Genomic DNA, 13,888 nt, shown 5'->3' with positions numbered 1-13,888 from the left:
TAGAGCTGCGGCAGTTAAGAGAGAAGAGAGCTTGGTTCAGTTTTATTTTTTAAAGAAAAAATTCTGGGAAGCCAAACGGCGTCTTAGGGAGGGTGCCTGCCTTGCGGCTGGCAGCGCCGGCGGCGTGTCTGCCCCGTTACCTCCGGGCCGGCGGTGTAAACCCACGGCCGCCCCGCTCCCTCCCCGGGGCCCTCGCCCTCCCCGCGGCTCGGGAGGGGAAGGGGCCGGGGGCTGCCCCTGGCCGGCTCCCTGCCGCTGCCCCTGCCATAGCCGGCCTTCGGGAGGCCGGCAGCACCGCGGAGCCGAAGCCCTGCCCGGGGAGGGGGGGAGCGGCTGTTGGCGTGTCCTGGGCTTGTGTCGCAGATAACTGGTGTGGCGAGAGCAAAGCGACGCGCCTGAGAAACTGCTTTCACACGTGTTAATGTATTTCGCCGCAGTGAAATGTCCCGGAATGTTTTCCTCCGGAGACTGAGGGAAAGGCAGGAGGAACAGGGGGAGGCATTCCGTTTATCACAGGAAACACGGGAAATGCCTGAACGAAGGGACACTGGCTGCCATACCCTACAACCCCACAGAAACCTCTCTGTCCTTTGTGTGAAGAAAGCCTTTGTGCAAGGACCAAAAAGGGCAGAAGAAAGTTAGTAATTAAACTTTCAACTCCACAAACCCTTAGTGAGAGCCCCGCGCCTTGCAGATCACTCACTGGGAAAATGCGCACACCCATCCTCATTGCAGTCCTCTTTTCCCTCCCCTTGACATTTTTCTTTTCTCTGATCCCTTTCATCTTCTGGGATTTTGTGTTTCTGGCTTGTGCCTGCATTCCTTTCAGACCTACAATGCTTTTCTATACACTTTCTTTCCAAAGGCTACTTACTTAGTCTTCCAAAACTGTTTTGCATTGACTTGTGTGCGTCGCCTTCAATTTTATGTTTAAGAGGTAATGAGCTCTGCTGGGATTTTTCCATTTGAAACTGTGCTGTCTTGGGAAGGGCATTAAGATACTGCCAGGAAGGCCACTATAAGGCAGGCAAACTGGTGCTGGGATGGTGGAGCAAACGTGCGTGCCTGGCTCTGGGCAGCCACCTGTAGCAAGGCTGGTTGGTGCCTTAGTAGAGACAGGCAATTTGAAGGCACCTTAGAGGGGACATGGCAAACCTTGCAGTGCCTGTGGGCACAGCCCGTTTTCTGACACCCTTGGGCTTGGTTTGTTATTTACCGCTATCACCTTAGTTAGGCTCCTCTATGAACAGTGGTTTTTGTTTTGTTGCCAAATTACTGGCTCGTTAGTAAATCATACTGAAACGTACCCACTTAGGAAGAACACACAGAATAAATAAAAACACTTGAGCCAGAAGGAAGCAAATGAATGGTGAAAGCAGTGCCTAAACAAAGAAAGCGTAACCCCATACTTCTTGATACTCCTTGAGCTGAGTGGCTACAGCCTTGCCACAGTGTCTGGCAGGGGAAATGCTTGTTTAGGTGTATGTACGTGCATGTATACATACACACAGTATTAAGCAGCACCAGAGTGCAGGCTGGAGTACGGGAGCTCTGCCACCGTTCCTGTCGCACTATTGAAATGCTCTTTGGCAGCCCTTTGGCCCCTGTCACCTGGCAGGCTCCCAGCCAGAGCTTGGTGCGGCGGTTGCTCCAGCCTGGGAACTACTTTGCCTCCTTCTTTTGGAGGCAGAGTGCTCACAGGTAGGGACGTGCAGCAGACCACGGCAGCTGGCCAAGGCCCACTGGGGCACCTCAGCAGGGGCTGCAGAGGCAGCAGGCACCTTGCCTGGCTGCCTCGAGCACTGAGGAAGACGAGGAGCTGCATACAGGTCTCTCCTTTTAAGAGTTCAAGCATGAGTGCTAGAATACAGTTCCTGGTGAGCAGCAGAACCTCACCTGCCTGCAGTTTATATGTTTTAGATTAGCAATTTATTTTATATGGTGAGTGCAGAGTTCTGTGAGCAGGGACCAGATGTGAGTCTGTCTCCGCTCCTCCTCTCAGGGCTTTCCCCACAAACGGGCAAAGCACCAGCCACCTCTCACACATGACCAGTACTAAGTTTGCCTCTGCCCTGTCCTGTTGTGTGCTCTCCACAGTAACCTGAAGGCTGGTTCTTACAATGATCTCTGAAGAGACTTACCTTTTTTAAGAGAAAATTTAAAGCATGTTTGATACTGTGGATTCTATTACTGTATAAACTCAGATAATTATCTTTACATATGTCACTGACATGAGGATAAAAATGAAGTCTGGGGACAAAATAATAAAGATAATAGCAAATAGATTAAAATTACTTCACATATGAATTGAAAAACACATGTAGTGATTATTTCAGAAGTGATTAATGACTCAGGATTCATTCTTGGATGCTTAGCTTGGGATATCATGAAGACCTTGGTTAGCCCAGAGGTGTATTTTTATTAGCATTTTAAAAACGTTTTTCTGTGTGCAAATGTTATAAATAATAATAAACACCTGTAAATGATTAATAGTGACAAGGATGGGGCCCCACTTCCATCTGCTGCCCATTCGGTCTTCTGTTCCACTTTGGGGAGCAATGAGGTTGTGCGCAGCAGCAAACTGCCAGTCAGAACATCTTTTTTTTTTTTTACACTGAGAACTAGGGATGCTGATCTCTGGGATGAAACCCAAGGTGTGCTGACTTCTGACCATTTCAAATCCTGCTTCTGTAGCTAGCACTTGTAGTCTGGGGGCTCACGCATCTGTTTGGTCAAGAGGCTAGAGGTGCTGCTTCCTATTTCAGGTGCATGCATTTCTTAGAGAAATATGTAGCTTTGGGTAAGCAAGGTGCATTTTTCTGCTTCATAGAAATATTAGTTCATTCTAAATGGGAAGTGCCCGCTCAGAGCCTGCCTGTAGTCATATGGCTGTTGTTGAATGTGTGGCTTCTGTTATTCCTGGCTCTGCAGTTGGTGAACATGCTGTTCCTTCCACTTCCTTCGGTAATGGTCATCTGCACATTTCAAGGGTAATCCAGGGCACCACACACACACACTGTAGCCGTTCTTAAAAACATGAATTCTTTGTCTTTCCTTCATGTGCATTTACACTTGTCCACAATATTTGCAAGGCTTCCTAAATGGAAAAAAAAATTCTGATTAAATTTATAAAGTGAACGTACAGTGAATTCAGTTTATCCACTTTAACTCCTTATATATGGAGCAGAATTGGACAAACAATATCCCTGGGTTAGAATTTGAATTGGTACCTTTTCCCTTGATTGCTGTGATACATGAAGAAAAAAGAAATGAGTGAGAAATAATTTCTAAACATGCATGACCTGCCAAGACCCTCTGTAACACACACTTATTGCTAGCCCAGAAAAGTTCATGTTGCCAAAACTAGCCAGTGCCTGGCCATTTTGACAAGCAGAAATGTGTCACTGATGGGTCGCCCAAAATCATAATAATGCAAACCCATTGTAACTCTTTTATATTTCACTGGGATTTTGGATATCATAAACTAATGAAAGCCTAACCTAGTTGTAGTTTATTAATTGAAAGAAAAACCCCATGCTTTTGCTATTATTTAAGCATCTGTACAGCTGGTTGAAGAGAACCACTTACCAATTTCTAGAAAGAACTGTTGTTAAAACACCTCTTAATAGAATCTGTTGTGTAGAATATTTGTAGCAGAATTTTAATAACAGATAACTAAGATTTATTACATCTATTTATGTACCATTTTATCTTTATTTAGTATTGAGATTCTGATAACACTCAGAGGTTTCAGAAGGTATTGGGTTCCTGTTATGTTCGGTGCAATAGGGACTTGCAGAAGAATAATAGTTGATCCAGGGAAGCTTGTAGCTTCTAGAGATTAAACCTCTCTTTTTAAATCAAGGCTACTATTGTCTATCACTTACAGTAATTAAATTTGAATTCAGATTTCACTTCAGCATTTATCTTAAGCATTTGTGTTTTTTTAAAAAATATATATATGTTTATATTTTTCTGATTTTAAAAAAATCTAACCATTTATATTGTTGAATCACTTGTTTTTTACACTTTAAATTTGATCCATACTTCAAAATTCATCTCCTTTGGCATCTCAACTAGAACTTGAAGCAGTTGATGCTAGACCTGGCCTCTGCCTTTTTTGTAGTTGGATTGCTACCCATGTCTTGCAAAAGATGGAGCTGTGAGCATTTTCCTCCCTGTTAGTCCTTCATTGTTCTTTTTTTCTCCCTTCAGCAGATATTTGAATACATTTTCTTGACACTGGAAGTACCTACCACAACAGCGATTTCCCATAACTCCAATCTATTCACTGCTAAAAACGTGACTGCTTCAGTAACTGCATCTAGGGTGTGGAAATGGTGGGCATGAAGTAAACTGCTTACATTTTTCCTTCCCTGAAGGCAATGGTGAGTGCCAGTCTCTATTCCTCCTGCAGAGGAAAGGAGCTGTGGACAGTTTGTGGCATCAAGAAATGATGCCTGAGGATGCCCGGGTTTGACTGGTATCTAGTTTTGTGTAGGTGTGCTTGGTAAGACTGCTTAACTTTTCTGGCATCAGCCAAAAGCAAGACTTTACCAAGTGCACATCCTTTGTAACAAAAAGGATTGTTTAAAACTAGAAGTATTCAGAAACCCATCCTTAGCTGGCTTCATCACTCAGCTCTTCTGGGACAGGTGGCTTGAGGGCAGCCGTGGATAACAGGGCAAATGCAAAGATACCACCTACACAGGCATGTGTAAAGTGATAGTTTCCCTGAAGTAAGGGTGGATAGCTCTGTATAGCCACAGACTGATTCTGTTGGTGAAATACATGGTGGTGAAACGTTGCTTTTCAGAGGAATGTTTAATACGAAGGGTAGATGTTTTTAAGGTCCTCTAAGGACGTACTGCAGGCTCTTCAAGTTTCGTGCTCTGTGACCAGTCTTTCTTGCGGCACATTAACAGCACATCAGTTTTACCTTTTGTGAAGCTGCTCTTTGTCTGGGCTGTTTGAGCGTATGCGTTGGTAGAAGGAAAGCCAAGCCTGGTTTCTTCGCAAAGAACACAAGCTCAAGAGGAGAAAGCAAACAGTATATAGGCCTCTGGCTCTGCCAGTTCCAGTCAATTCAGAGAGATGATTTATTATAAGAAATGTATTCAGCACAGTGTTGGAGTGAATAATTAATTTCTTTAAAACTTGTGTGAGTTAATGGTATTTTTGAGCCACCAGAGATTTCTGGATTAGGTCCATCTGTTTTTATTGATTTTCTTTCCTTCTTTTAACAGTGTATTCTGTCTTGGTAAATGGGTCTTAAAAACTTACTCAGATCATGAAATCAAAAGAGAGGAAATATTTTCCCCCTCCAAAACAGCAGAGACTAAAAGATAGAAAAAAACAACGCTTCTTTTGTTTTAAAAAGTCATGCTGAATGATGAATACAGATTTTCACTTTGGTGCAAACTTTTTTTCCCCCTGTCGGCTAGCAATAGTCTGAAAGTGATACAAAATATTTTGAAATAATAAGCAGTGCAGAAATCAATAGCTGTGCATTTTTTTCCAAATTGAATTTTTTAAAACAGGTGTTGCTGTAATCCTTTGTGATAAAAATTTAAGATACTTTATTCACATATAGATGGCGCATTTTTGTAGGACTAGGATCTTTCTGAACTGCTAAGTTCAGGACTGCCTGAAAAATATGAAGAGTACCTCAGGTTATGATAGAATTGTTGGAACGGTTTAGGATGACAGTGTTTACCTTGATGTCTCCGAGACTCACACCCTGTAAAGGATTTAAAGGCCTTAAACTCGTACGCTTTGTTCTCAGATTTTTGTTTTAATTCCTTCTGGTTTTACTGATATTTATTTCCCTTCTTTTGACGCTGTTGTCTATGTTGGCTCTTAAAATCTTGCTCAGATCATGATATCAAAAGAGAGGAAGTATTCTCTTGTATCTTCCAGCTTGGCAGGGGGATCAGTTAATTCTTAAAATGTGAGTGTGGCATGGGATTTGAAGTTCTTATTTTGTTACCTCAAGTATTATTAGCATTAACTATCTCTGAGTTGCACATTTATTTGTATATATCATGACTTATGCTGCTAACTTCTTTTTGTAGTAACAGCTATGACACAAATTGATTATTGTTAGAAGAGTAAAGAATAGATTTTTGATTTATATCTGAACCAAATTTTAAAGCATTTTATTTCAATTTGATCCCAAATTAATTCTTTTACTTTATTATTTTTTCTCCACATCAAAGTTTTAACTAAAAAAAATATGGAATTTTGATTTGAAAATGTAGTCGGGTTTATTTTTAAAGCATCAGTAACCCCCCCTGCATTTCTGAAATGAAATGTTGACATATCCTAATATTACTATTAAAGACAGAAAATCATCTTTTCACCAGATTTAATTGTACTTTGTAGAACATCTCCTTGCAGTTCTGTTTTCTGAATAATTCATTATTCATAAAAAATAAAGTACCTCAGTGGTTTTTGCAGTTTTATGCATTTGCTTACATCTATGAAATAAGTTCAGTAAAAATTTTATATATATATATATATATCTCACCTGATATGATAGATGATTCTAATATGCAAAGTAAAACAGGCACACTGTATTTTCAAACTTGGTGTGTGTGAAGCTGTCAGTATCTGTCAAGATGAAAAAAAAAAAACATTAAGGAACATTTTGTTTTTCCAAACTGTGGAGAAATAATTAATGGGAACATGAAAATTATCAAAAGCTTTATTTATATCTTAAAGGTCTTGTAGCCATGAAGGTAAAGGGAGAAAAAATATGTGATAGTCAAGAAAACATGGATGAAATATGAAAGACATAGAGATAAATCAATAAATGGAAAGGGCCATTCTCTGATGAAGACTTAAGGTTCTCTGGTGGGTGCCCCTTCACTTTTCCTTTCCAAGCAAGCTGAGGCCCCATGCAAGGGGGGGACACTTGCTGGGGTAGCTGTGCATCCCACAGAGGGTCCCAGGCACCTGACAGCCCTACCCCAACAGGCAGGTCAGGCTCCTGGGAGGGCTTGGACTTTCAGGAGTGTGCTTGATCTGTTAGGGAGGCTGTATCGTGACACCAATGTTGGAGAAACCACTTTGCTTCTCCACTGGAAAGTGGGCGTAGAAAGAAAAAGTTTTAGCTGCCCATGTTTGATGAGGTGAATAGAGAACAGCATCTTCTAGCCAGGTATTAGGATAACAGGTCCCTGATACCCTGGTTACTTAAAGAGGCCAGAGCTCAAGGCGAGGGGATCTTTGCGCAAGGTTGGATCCTTACTTAGCAGGCAAATCAACCAGCAGTACAAATAGGTTATTCTATAGTTAAAAGTTGTGGGACTCAAGTGTCCACAAAGCCAAGTACTTCTTGTTTTTCAGCTGCCAGTGGCGGGCGTGTCGGGCTCACATTTTTTTCTACGGATTTGGCTGTCCAAGTTATCTGCTTTTATTAGCAGCGGTTGATCTCTCTGTAATGAGGTGACCACATTACAGCTTTGTCAAATTTCTTCCCAAGAACGGTACTTCATGTTCAGATTTTCTGTTTATGTCACACAATATCACACAAAGAGCTGCTACAAGCCTCAGAAGTTGATTTATTGCAAGTGCGTCTTGCTGAGAAAGATTATTTTTATTTTTTGTGAATGTGCACATTTTTAACTTTTACAGGGGAAGATTATATTCCTCACATTTTTGTTGTCGTTGTTTGTACTGCAGCCATTTAATTAACATTAATTTGTTAAATTAAAATTAAGAATCTCTTCTAGGAAATGATGCTAAAGGAATTCTTAAATGTACTTTTTTAATGTTTCTGATCCAAACGCCGACAATTTCTTAAAAGAACATTAGTAGGAGGTCCATTCTTCAGTTTTATAAACATTTTTTCACCTCACTAAGGCCCACAAGACCTGGGATAAGGCCAATGTAGACCAAAACAAGTTGGCTGATACATGTGCGGAACTTAAGGCCAATATAAATGCATCTATGAAATGTATGTGTATGAAAAATCTAGGCAAAACAGTTTGAAGAAGACCACCAAGAAACAGATCACACATGAATATTTCTTTCATGTGCCTGAAAAAGAATCATTGCGGAGTTGTTTAGACAGTTTTATTTGTGGATTGTAATTTACTATATTGCAGGAGAGAAACTGGTATTTTACAGGCATGTCCAGACTGAAAGGTAAAAAATAACTTATTATGCCACATGGAGAAGAACATATTTTTTAAAGAAGACATTTTTGTAAGTGAAGCATTTGTTAGAACACAAGAAATATATATCTAAATTTATGATGTTACTTTGTAGTACATTTCTGAAGAAATATTTAATCATTTAGCAAATGCTATAAACATTTGCTAAGCTAAACTGATTAAGTAAGCTACCACTATGAATGCTTTACTTCATCAGAAGATTTTAATAATGCATTAGGTGCTTGAAATATAGCCCAAACATAAGAAACCCCCCACACTTCCACCTGGTAGGTAGAAAATGAAAGTGTTAGTAAAAGACCTGGGGGCTGTAACCCATAGTCATGTTCACGTGAGCTGTTCTGAAGTCCGTGACAGTAAGCACTGTTCTGCCTTAGCAAGGGCTGCAGATTTGCACTGTTCATTAGGGTTAATTCTGTACTCCAGCTTTCAAAGGGAAATGTCACGCTAATGCCAGCATTTATTGGTATCCAGCAAAATTTAGAGACAATGAGTTCTTGCTCTTTCAAAATCAAACACTCTGTGAAGCAATTCTTTCCCCAGAAAGGGATTTGATCTCATTGTCGCATCTGACATACGCAAAGCCACATCTAACCGTTTTTTTCCTTGCTTCCAGGATTAAAAAGCCCAAATGCAAAAAACCCAAACAACCTCCCTCACAACCATGGCTACAAAAAATATATTGTGCTGCTGCTGTCCCTCCCTTGCCGGGTTTCCTTGTTTTGTCCTTTGTTGTTGGAGGTAATGCTTTCTTTACATTTTGAATAATTATTAGATACATATTTTAAGTATTTTTTTTCATAATGCCCAACTACTAGGTTATTTGAAATTCTCTATTCAAGTTTAATGACAGTTAAGTTTTTCATTTGTAACTTCACAATTCAACTGTCAGTAAAAATTCAGAATCTAAACTGGACAATTTCATAGGACATATGTAATACTGAGTTAGCCGAGTTAATTTTCTCATTAGGAAACCAGTAATAATTTTGTACGGTTTTGAAGAAAATAGAATATATGTAGTGTATTTCATAGTATATATTTTGCCACGTACTTCAAAGATGGCCCCTTAATGAAAGCCAAGCCATGGTAGATGTGATGCACATGCATGCCATTGACAGGTAGAAATTCTAATGATTAAAATGGGAGTGCTGGCTATTATTCTCTGGGTAATGATTTAAAGAATCAGTCACCAATATCCATTTCCACCTGATTTTGGACTGCAAACTTATTTGATAATTCAGAAGTTAATCAGCTTTGTCTTTCTCTGCAGGTAATACAGAAGGCAAAGGAGTAATTTCACTCAGATGTGCTTCACTGAAAACAGAGGGAACCAAGGGAGCCTACCTTTCTCTTAACTTGGGAACCCCTCGCTAGTGTGGTTGGTAGGAGGTGGCAGTCCTTTCTTCCATAAGTAAGTGCCTTTAGTTGCCTTGTGCCTGTGACCCCATTTGCTGTTTTCTGCCATGCCAGGTGACCCAGGAATTCTGGCCGGTCATGAATATCCTGTCTCCACAACTGGTAGAAAGCAAAGCATGGATTTCCATTGCATGTAAAGCTGAATTCCACATACCGCTGTGGATGTGAGTTACGGAACAGGCAGTTGAATGTGTGAGATGATGTGAAAGCTGAAATCAGAGTGGTGGCGTAGCATCAGCCAGATGACAGTTTTCATATGCGAGCGGTAGGTTGGATGGTAGTGGGTAGAGGAACAGGAGGATTAGAGATGAATCTGCAGGTGTTATACATGTAATGGCAGATTGGAGGAAGTAGTCTGTAAGTGTGAGCCTCTATACATGCATTGGCTTTTTTGTAGGGGTGTTTAAAAAACTGATATATGTATTTATACAAATATATTTATCTACATATAATTTATAGACGTATTTATAAAGTCTGGAACCCACAACGGAAAATATGATGGGTTAGCAGAAAAGTTTCTGCATGTTAAGTATAACAGAGCAAATAGCATGCAGTGAAAATGTTAGAATTGACAATTTTAGGGGCAAATTCAAAAGTATTAGCATTGCAGATGAGGCCTATTGCTACAGGCTGGAACAGAAGTTGGCTGCAGATGTAAATTTTTATGTCTGATATTGCTGCGGCAACAAGATGTCACCTGGAGTTTGGAAAGAGCAGCAGTGAACTGTTGGCAATGATGGTGAGACCAAGTGAGGAGAGCACAGAAAAAGGAAGAGGCAGAGAATGAGGTGTTGAAAAAAGGTGACAAGTGGGATACAGGAGAGAAAAGGCAGGGAAAAGAGAACTGGCTGGATAGGCTGTATTTGTTGTTTATTTTGCCCATGTATCATTTGAAGCATTGATCTTATTCTACTCTTTTCAAATGGTTGAGGCTCTTGTCCAACCAGGAGCTACAAGAAGGAGTAGGCAGACATGGTGAATATTTATTTACTTAACTGGAGTATAATATTGTTAACAAGGCAAAAGCCTGTTAGCTACATGGCAAAGTATCAGTATGAAGTAAAACTCCAAAACCTCTCTGGCTGCAATATCAATCCCAGATGAGTCTCAGAGAGTAAGAGTTGTGAAAGCATTAAAAATAATCCCCCAAAAAAGATTAAAATAGCTAATATTCATGTCCTGTTTAAGTACAGAGCCACCAATTGAACAGCTTGTTTTTACAGTTTGTTTTTGCAGCCAGTCCTTCAAACAGGCAGCCAGGGACCAAGTGACTCTTGAAAAATACATGGAAAAGCTGCAAGAAAAGCCAGCCCAAGGATGTGGGCTTTTCCCTTGCTGCTGCTGCTCTGAGCTAGGAAACTTTTTTATTCAAAAACTTCCTCACAGCAGCTAGTTCCCAGAAGCCTGGAGAAGAGAGCAGCTTCTGAGAAAGAACTGCAGAATCACAGAAGAGTCAGGGTTGGAAGGCACCTCTGGAGATCATCTAGGCCAGCCCCTGCTAAAGCAGGTGCACCCAGAGCAGGCTGCACAGAGTCACGTCCCAGCAGGTTTTGAATCTCCCCAGAGAAGGAGACCCCACAGCCTCTCTGGAAAGCCTGTCCCAGGGCTCGGTCACCCTCAAAGTAAAGCAGTTCTTCCTCAGTATTCAGATGGAATATTCCATATGGCAGTTTGTGCCCGTTGCCCCTTGTCCTGTCACTGGGGCACCACTGATAAGAGCCTGGCCCCGTCCTCTTGGCACTTGCCCTTAAGATATTTGTGGACATTGACAAGATCCCCTCTCGGTCTTCTCTTCTGCAGGCTGTACAGGCCCAGCTCTCTCAGTTTCCCTCATCAGGGAGATGCTCCAGTCCCCTCAGCATCTTCATAGCCCTCTGCTGGACCCACCCCAACAGCTCCCTGTCTCTCTTGAACTGGGAACCCAGCACTGGGCCCAGCACTCCAGATGCACCTCCCCAGGGCAGAGCAGAGGGGCAGGATCACCTCCCTCGACCTGCTGGCCACGGTCCTCCTAATGCCCCCCAGGGACCCATTGGCCTTCTTGGCCACCAGGCCACACTGCTGGGTCGTGGGCAACTTGCTGCCCACCAGAGCTCCCAGGTGCTTCCCCGCAGAGCTGCCCCCCAGCAGGTCCCCCCCAGCCCGTACTGGTGCACGGGGCTGTCCCTCCCCAGGGGCAGGACCCTGCACTGGCCTCTGCTGAACTCCATCAGGTCCCTCTCCGCCCAGCTCTCCAGCCTGCCCAGGTCTCGCTGAATGGCAGCGCAGCCTCTGGGGTACCAGCCGCTCCTCCCAGTTCTGTATCATCAGCAAACTGGCTGAGGGCACCCTCTGCCCCTTCCTCCAGGCCCCTGGTGAGTGAGTTGGGCAAGACTGGACCCAGCACTGACCCCTGGGGAAGCCACTAGCTACAGGCCTCCAGCCGGACTCTGCCCCATTGACTGCAGCCCTCTGAGCTCTGCCATTCAGCCAGTTCTCAATCCACCTCACTGTCCACCCATCTCACCCACAGTTTCTGAGCTTACCTATGAGGATATGGGAAAGATTGGACTCATCTGTCAACAGATAAAGGAGAGAGCTGCTTAGGAAAGAGTTTTATCTTCCTCTCTCCAGTGTTTATTCAGTGTTTATTGCGCAAGTGCATAGACACTTTTTCAGTCTCTGTGGGTGATGCACTGACAAGGCACAAGTACAGCTCCAATCTCCCATTTTTCAGAGCAGTGCCAGTCTTCATTCCTGATGGAAAGTGGCTTCTTTTTCTGGTGTGCACATATTTTCTTCACTTTTATCTGAGAGGTACTGCTATTTCCCCTCTGTGAGGTCATTGTCATTAAAAAAATGGTCTGGAAGGTACTGTGTTACTAGCACTGGAAGTAACTGCTTCTGCTGTGGATAGTTGCCATGCAGTTTATTAGCTGCAGGTTTATGCATTTATATGCATAATAATAATTATTATTCCTCTTGTGAATGTCTCTGACACCCTGTGACTTAGCTTTGATGGCCTCCTTTAGAAGAGGCACTGAATTACACCGAGAGCATAAAGAAAGTGAGGAAAACATTTGTTTAATATTGCAAGAGATCTTCTCTGTGTGTATATTTAGCTATAGGGACACAAAAAGAAAGAAAAAGTATTTTAATGATTTTTAAGCATTTTGCAACCTCATTGTTCTCTCCTGGGTGTGACAGAAAGACTGTGTACATCGTACACGGAGTTGTTAAACACAGATGTAGTTTCACAATGCTCTGCCTCTAGGGGCAAAGCCAGATTAAAGGGTCCTCTGTATTCCCACTGTCCCCTGTGCCATCAGCAGCTCGCTTTCCTGCACTACTACGAACCCCAGGTGCACAATGGCTTGTGAGGCCGCCCTGACATGATCTGAAGGGATCCAGGTTAAAAATAACTCTGCAAAAGGGTTATTTTCAGTAATCCTGTTTACCCTGTGCTCCCACAAGCAGTTGTTGTGGTATAGCCGGAACAGGGAAGCTGCAGCAGAAGAGCAGGACCACGCAGCCGGAGGTGGGAAGGAGCAGCTGATGCCAATGTCTTATGGCCCAGCACCGGCAGTCTCAAATGTAGGATGAACTCTGCTGCCATTAACACCTTTACAGCCACGGGTTTGATCCTGTTCTTGCTGAAAACAACAGGCTTCTTTCTGCTGGTGTTAAGCAGGGCCATGAAGGAGGTGGTCTTCTCACCTCAACTCACTAAAACTGCGAAGGTAATTTCTTGTCGGATTTTTTCTTCTGAGAGTACTTTGCTTTATCTCTCCTAATTAATAGTTCTGGAACTATTTAACATAAACCTCTCTTTTCCATATTTGCATTTGGACTCTTTGTGTCAATTGCATATTTCCATGTAAAATTAGAAATCTGCAGTCAAAAATTAGCAACTGAGAATATTCTGCCATAAACCAACACAAAATTCACTTCTGATTTGAGTGCACTACTAAAGCAAATGTCTTTAAAGATTAATACAAGTTTTTGGATGTGTTTAAGATAGTTGAAATCTCAGCTGAGTGGATTTACTATGTCAACAATTTTTTTTCTGTTTCTGAATAACAAAATTGACTAGATAAAAATAATTTATGAAATTATTTTTAAAACAGCTTTTAATTTACAATTTTTAAAGTTTAAATTTTAATAGAGCTTTTGCACATATTCACTCAGTCACTTTTAAATTAACTGAATCTTTTTTTTGAAATGTTTATTCTCTTGAGCTGGGACTCGTATCTAGCATGTCACTTAAGTGTCACATGACAGAATATTTTTATACTAGTAAAACTGGAAATGTTTAT

General features: G+C 41.9%; 1 long non-coding RNA gene across 5 annotated transcripts in view; it reads left to right on the top strand.

The window, feature by feature from the left end:
* Positions 1-13,888, top strand: part of LOC114017256 (uncharacterized) — a 45,661-nt gene that overhangs the window by 1,763 nt on the left and 30,010 nt on the right. For all 5 annotated transcript variants that reach the window (XR_008733362.1, XR_008733365.1, XR_008733366.1 and 2 more), the window contains 2 exons: positions 8,794-8,918; positions 9,448-9,588. This is a non-coding gene — a long non-coding RNA (uncharacterized LOC114017256). The remainder of the gene's footprint in view (positions 1-8,793; positions 8,919-9,447; positions 9,589-13,888) is intronic.

This window comes from Falco cherrug, chromosome 7, assembly GCF_023634085.1.
Source record: "Falco cherrug isolate bFalChe1 chromosome 7, bFalChe1.pri, whole genome shotgun sequence".
Taxonomy (NCBI): Eukaryota; Metazoa; Chordata; class Aves; order Falconiformes; family Falconidae; genus Falco; species Falco cherrug.
Note: the sequence above shows the minus strand (reverse complement) of the source record. Positions and strands in the feature narration are given on the sequence as shown.